Below are 7638 nucleotides of genomic sequence, written 5' to 3' on the forward strand. Positions count from 1 at the left end.
AGGAAACAAATCTTCCTCTCCATCTGAAACTCCAATATCTTTTCTGCATCCAATCTCATCTGAAACATTAATTGACTGATTTAAAAGACACAATACTAGACTGGAACGATTTATCTATAAGCAGCAATTTGTCTTGCTTGACAAGATTGTTGGGTGCTTATAAATACAGAGCTTGTGTCTATTTTTTCAGAAGCAAACAGCTCATTTTATCTTTATTTCACTTTAGTTGCAAACTTTAGGACTCTGTCATCCAGTGGTCTGATGCAGAATAATTTCCTGCAAGCGACTCCCTGGGAATACTAGATCAGACTAGATTACATTCATGCTATAATATATACTCTCTAAAATGTTCAGAGAGAAGTAAATTGGTTTCATATACTTTCAGATAAAAAGCTCATATTTTAAACTGTCCATTGGATTTTTGCTTTGCATTGAGGAAAAGGCTGGAATGTAAATCAATCAATCAATCAATCAATCAATCAATCTTACTGGCTTGCCCCATCCACTTTGGGCAGCTTCCAAACATATATAAAAACATAACAAAACATTAAACATTGAATAGCTTCCCTATACAGGGCTGCCTTCAGACATCTTTTAAAGGTTATGTAATTACTCATCTCCTTGACATCTTCTGGGAGGGCGTTCCACAGGGAGACTGCCACTACTGAGAAGGCGCCCAGCCTGGTTTCCTGTAACTTTACTTCTCACAGTGAGGGAACTGCCAGAAGGCCCTCAGAGGAGGAACTCAGTGTTCAGGCTGAACAATGGGAGTGGGTGGGGTGGAGAGGAGAAAATCTTTGAGGTATACTGGGCCGAGTCCATATAGGGCTTTAAAGGTCAGAACCAACACTTTGAACTGTCTTTGGAAACATACTGGGAGACAATGTAGGTCTTTCAGGACCAGTGTTATATGGTTCTGGTGGTCACTCCCAGTCACCAGTCTAGCTGCTGCATTCTGGATTAGTTGTAGTTTCTGAGTCACCTTTAAAGGTAGCCCCATGTAGGGCGCATTGCAGTAATCCAAGCGGGAGATAACCAGAGCATGCACCACTCTGGCGAGACAGGCTGGATCTAGACACATCAAAGAAGTGTTTCAGTTAAACACGTTGCAAAATTTGTATGAGAAATCGGGTTAGCGAAAATGGAACTCCACAGCTCCATCTGGTGTCACAGTGTGCATAAATGCATAAACAACACAGAATGCATAAACAACACTAAATGCGCCTTTTCTTTCCCAATGTAGCTGAGTCCACAGTGTGTGGGCTGGTAGGGTCTCAGCCGATGTACCAGATAGAGCTGGTAGACTTTAAATGCATACTTTAAAACTGGGCAGTTTTCCCCCCTTTCAACAATCATATTAACTCAAATACTTTTAAAGTTGAATAACCTCACATTCTATAAAAAGCCACAAAATCAGTTTCCCTTAATCCCCATTGCAGACGACATCTGACTGTAATTACACTTAGTCTGCAGGGAGCACATTATGTCAATGGAGGCAGGACTTGGTATATTGTGTCCGATGTGGCGAAGGAAAAGGTGAAACTGGCAGGGTGCACCCAGCGCCTGCATTCTTTGCTTTCTGCATACTGTTCGACGCCTTCAAATCCCTTTCTATTTTTACCTTATAATATTTCACTAATCTGCTACCTAGGGAAGGATGAAACTACAGCTAATAGATGGGAAGTGACAGACATACACAATGCATTCAGTGATGAAGGACCCTGGGTCAACCTGGATGGGTCCAGGTGGGATGAGAGGATGCTCGGCATTAATCTGGTGGCATCATTCCTAGGAGCCCAAAGAACAGGCAGCAACATGACTTCTACCTGGCAATTTATAGCAGTGGCATAGCGTGGGGGTGCAGGGGGGGCCGGCCGCACCGGGCGCAACATCTGGGGGGGGGGCGCTCGTACGCGCAGCTCTCTGCCCCTACCTGGCTCACTCACTCTAGGGGGCGCAAATTACTTGCCTTGCCCCGGGTGCTGACAACCCACGCTACGCCACTGATTTATCGCACTATGGTGCAGCTGTCAGGAAGGAAACAGGAGCCCTCAAACTACACCTACAAGAACAGAGCCTTACTAAATTGTAGCCTAATGGATACTAAGAAAAAGCAAACCGTTCAACATATATAATGTTTACACACAAATATTCACACATCCTGGGCACGTCTGCACCTGGCAGTTGGTGATGAGAACAATTCACCATTGATCCAGGACACCAGACCCAGGAATAATTTGAGGATGTGTCTATGCAACCTTACTCCTCTTCAGGCATTACAATACACTGTTCACAGAATATGTGGATTTTTTTGGGGGGGGGGGGGGAGTGGTGTGCGATCAGTGCCTCAGCTCTGCCCTCTACTGTCATTGTTTCTGTCACCCTCAGCTTATGGGAAATGATGTGCGAAGTGCAGATCTTCCTGTATCTGCAGAGGTTTCCTACACATTTTGGAATCTGCTCCACAGTCAGGGTTGTCTTTACCCGGGGGTGCATGGGGTGCAGGGCACCTGGGCGTCAAATTCTTGGGGGTGCCAGGCACCCGCCACTGAAGCCACCTAAGCTCTTAACTATCTAACTGTTATGAAATAATAAATAATTTTGATCAAGCTAGCAAAACAAAATACATATATACCTAGGTATTACCAAAATGTATGCCTACTGTTTCACTAAAGGACTTTTGACTTTGTACACTCATTTACCAAAGACGCGCCATGCCAGCGGCGACGCTTGCCATTCACAATGGCGGTGCTTGTCAGACTCAACAACAGCGCTTGTCATTCTCAACGGTGCCATGCACGCGAAATCAACTAAATTTGGGGTTGCTGGGTGGATATTTGCACCCCGGCGGTGCATATGCTAAAGACAGCCCTGTCCACAGTCATCCTCTATGAACTGAGAGTGATGGAAACAACAGCTGGGGTGTGTGTGTGTGTGTGCAATGCACACAAATCTAGCACACTTCCCCACACTGGCCCCTCACATATTTTGTGAAAGTAATGGTCACATTCCCACCATACATTTAAAGCACTAGGGTACGCCTTTGAACAGTCATGGCTTTCCCCAAATAATTTTGGGAGCTGTCGTTTGTTCAGAACTCTAAGAATTATAGCTTGGGGGGGGGGGGGAGTAGCAGACCTCCTAACAACTCTCAACGCCTTTAACTGCAGCTCCCAGAATTCTTTGGGAGAAGCCACTACTGTTTAAAATGTATCATAGCACTTTAAATGTATGGTGGGAATGTGGCTAATGTCTGAAGAGGGTATTGAGTCATAAAAAACATGTTTTTATAGGTATGAATTGCCTCGGGGGGGGGAATATATATATATATATATATATATTATGTGGGATCGCTGATTGCTTGGCCCTAAAAATGCTTCAAGAAGAAGTTGCTTCTGACTGGCAAGGTCTGAGAAAATAGAATGCGCTCCTCCAAGAAGATCTCCTTGAGAAGGTGCCCTCCCCCTTTTGATTTAATTTGTTGGGTGATATTTCGACAAGACCAATCTCAGCATGTTCCTCAGCTTCATTGTAAATACCAACATTTATTAATGTTCTGTTCAAGGTGCTATTTTTCTTAACTAAGCAATTTAGCCTTTGTCTGGTGTGATAGACTATCTAGAGAATTATTTCAAAAGTAAATAGGGATGCTATGTGCAGATAAATGGAAATTTTACTTAATGGGAATCTTTTTCTAACACGATGCTTATGAAATGACAAATTAAGCCTATTTGTTCTCCGATACTCTGAATAGAATAAATTCAATCCAACAAGCAGAAATAGCTAGATTAATCACCCAATTTTAGCTCATTTTAGCTCATCTAATTTTATTTCCATTTTTAAATAGTCAGTGCATCCTTGCTAAAGATTAACCAGGGGAATTCTAGTAATATTGCCACTCTTTCTCCTAGGAACTTGATTGCTAATAAACCTTTAACACGGAAATGGCTCCTGGGATGCCGCTTATTAAGCACACACAAATAAATATAATATTGTTGCAGAAAGTAGTAAGGAGGAAATGATTTTAGGATTGCGAGGTCATCTTCCAGGATGATGTGTTTAGGTGCCCTTTCCATTGAAAGCCTCATATTTCATGAAACCAATCAACTCATTTAAAAGTTGATCCCAAGACATCTTGATGCCTAAGGCAAAGCACCAGGTGACATCTCTTCCCCATTTCACAGACAGAAGCCAATAGGACCAGGAGCTGAATCTGATTCCAACACTGGTGAAAGGTAGTATCTTCTTCTCCACCTGAGGCATCAGGCTAGTTTAGGGGCCTAAAACCATGTGGCACAGACAGCTCTATCCTCCAACAGAGGGGGGAGGGAATGGTCCAGGGGCTCAGGAATAACTGCCCTGGGGTGGGGAAGCCACTGTAGCACCATCTCCAGCATTTGCCATCTGAGGCTGTTGTGACATTCTGCCTAATGGTAGGGCCAGGCCTGGTTGATCCCATTCTTCAGGTAATCAAGGTATACAGGCTCAAAAGCTCTCAAAGCTTCTCCCCACCCCACCCCCCCCATCTCTGAAAATGAATACAGTCATACCTTGGTTTGCGCCAGCTTAGTTGCCGAACAAATCGGGTCCCGAATGCTGAAAACCTGGAAGTAAGTATTCCGGTTTTCAATTTTTTTTGGAAGCCGAACGTCTGACACGGCTTCTGCTTGAGTGCAGGAAGCTCCTGCAGCCAATTGGAAGTTGTGCCTTGGTTTTCAAACGGTTTTGGGAGTCAAACAGACTCCTGGAATGAATTAAGTTAAAGAACGAAGATACCACTGTAGCACCACTTCCACTCGCAAAACTGCAGTGTTGCCACACTGTACAGCTACACTGTTTTAGGGTGGGGGGGGGGGGAGCTTTCATATGTGGCCTTTTGGAGATAATGGAATTGTCTTCCTGCTTTCGCAGATCTGAGGAGGGAAGGAGAAGGTGTCAGAGAATAAAAGTTTCTAGATCAAATGTGGCGCTGTGTGGGTGATAAAGGCTGTCAGCAGCAATTTGACAGAGGCATTCTGTACAGGAAGGAACTTCAAGTGGTCTTTTCAACGAACGGCCCTGTCTTTTCAACAAGTCTTAACTGCCAGAGTGGACTTGAGATAGTGGCAGTAGCCTACTAACCCCTGTACCATGTTGGAATTTGGAGACATAGGCTAGGGTGTTTGCATGCTGCGTGAGATTTAGCAGCAGGCTTGGGGAAACCACGTTTGAAGAAATAGCATTTTTATTTTTGAAATGTCACACCAAAACAAACCAACAAGGATCTCGCATCCTCAGTGAATATGGATGTGGACAAATTGTTGGGGTGGGGGACAGAATATGGAGGGATGGGTAGAGATGGAATGGAATATCTTGGTAAAGGGTATGGCTGACTGGTTGGCATCCTGACCAGGAGCACATTTTGTTGCAGTTCCCACTTGTTGAAGGTCAAATATTCCATGACAATCCAAAGACTATTCATCATGTAAATTCATATTTCCAAAAAGGTATAACCGGACAATCATTCAGGCAGAACAGGACAGCACAGATGATTCAAGACTGCATTTGTAACTGGATGCTTTAGCTTTTCCAGCCGATCATTTTTTTAAAACACATTCAGTACATGGCTATTAATAATAATTGGTTGCATACACAAAGAGCTGTGCTTTGTAGCCTTGATCTTATTCACATAGCACACTGAGGAATGCTGCTGTTATCAGTGTTGTCTAAACTTATTAACTAATGCTATAAAAGGTGCACTGTCACACTGTGTGCATGAGCCAGCGATGTCTCAAACCACAGGTTAATAATAGATTCATTTCAAATCTAAAATTCAACAGGTTCATTAAAATCTTTCTTTAAAGAGATGTGCTTGAGAACATTTCGCTGCTCTTCAAATTTGATATTTATTGACATTTTGAGCTAGCATTGTGGAACACAAAAGCAATTTAAGGCAGTCTAAGATACCTAATTATTTGAGAACGGCAGGATTCTTCTGCGTTAACTTTTACAAACAGCACCGCAATAAGCAACTGGCTGCAACACACAACACCTGGAAGAAAAATCAGTACCCTATTCCCCCCCCCCCCATTTATTCAGTCATTTCTAAATGAAAACATTATTTTCTTCTTTGGGGAGATTACTTTTGATTGTGTTCTGACAAAACAATTTGCTTTAGCAAGTGAGTGTGTGTTGGGGGCAGCAGAAAGAGGCGTGGGAACAATTAACAATTGACATTTAAGGAGTCAGTATGGCGTAGTGTAGTGGTTAGAGTGTTGGACTAGGACCTGGGAGACCAGGGTTCAAAGCCCACTGAGCAGCCTTGGGCCTCATCTACCTCACAGACTAGTTGTGAGGATAACAAGAGGAATGGGAAAACCACATTTGCCACCATGAGCTCCTTAGATGAATGGTAGCATATTAATGCAATAAAATAAATAAAAAATCTTCACTGCACCATGAGCTAAATAACATGGTGGCAATGTAACTTATGAAATCATTTATGTAATTTTGCCACTGCAGACAGCAAGGTGAATAATGTAGATTTTGGTGGAAGATGTACTTTTTAGGAGCTGAGTCAAAGATAGGTCTGCAATAAAGCACCCGATGTCAGTGAAGTTAACTCTTTTGCGCAGGCCTAGTGATCACAACAACCCTTCTCAGTAGGTCTTGCCCCAGTGAAGCAGTTGTGGGGACTGAAGGTCCCTGCCTTCCCACCACTCTCTAAGACTCCTCCCCTAGTTCCTTCCCCAGCAACTAGAGACTCCTTTGCCGTGTCTCTTTGCTCTGCCTTTTTCATTTCTCTGTGTATTCTGGGAGATCAGCAGGGAGGGAAGATGATCGCAGCAGGAGGGGGAGACTCCCCGGATTCTTCAGCAGCCTGTCTCATCTCTGTCTCCTGGCCTTGTCCTCTTCTGTCTCTGAGTCTCGACTGCTCTCTGCCCCAGCCACTTCCTGCTCACTAAACCCTGTTGCCTCTTCCTCTTCTGACACCTCACCCCCTAGTCTGCTCCTTCTTCTCCCTCTGACCACTCAGCATCGTTCCACCACCAGTCCCCTGGCTCTAAGCCTTCTTCCCCTGGGGGTGCCCTTGGGGGTTCCCCAGCATCCAACCAGGCCATGACATACAGCAACAGAATGGAATATGGGGTGGAAAGGACAACACACCCCTGCTTCCAACTATAATTCATTGATAGATGCTCCATGGGACCATCTCCTTCCAAATGAACTTTATTACAGTTTACTAGAGAAAAGTACTGCAGAGTTGCCCCCCCCCCTTTCATGCACACATGCTCTTACAGGGGATCTGTTTTGTGTATCTCAAGCTCTCTGCAAATGGAAATTCCACGCACAAGCAGGTGGGCTCTGGATTAATTACCATCTGCTTCTTTTTTCCATGTTGCTACTTAGTGCATCTGTTGGCTGCCTGGGAGAAATAATGTGGATTTGGGGTTGATTAAATTGCTGCAGAACAACATGGACTTCTTGATTCCTCCCAGATGTCACTACTAGTTAACATGATCATGGTGTCATAGAGTTTCCAACCACCACAGGTGAAATTTCTTCACCTGAAAGTAAATTGCATCTTTCCCCCCAATTAATGTAATTAAAATAGTTCATCATTTTACTGTCATCTGTTCGCCTGGTGGTGAAATTGTC

Source organism: Podarcis muralis, chromosome 6 (assembly GCF_964188315.1).
Source record: "Podarcis muralis chromosome 6, rPodMur119.hap1.1, whole genome shotgun sequence".
In the NCBI taxonomy this organism is placed as follows: domain Eukaryota; kingdom Metazoa; phylum Chordata; class Lepidosauria; order Squamata; family Lacertidae; genus Podarcis; species Podarcis muralis.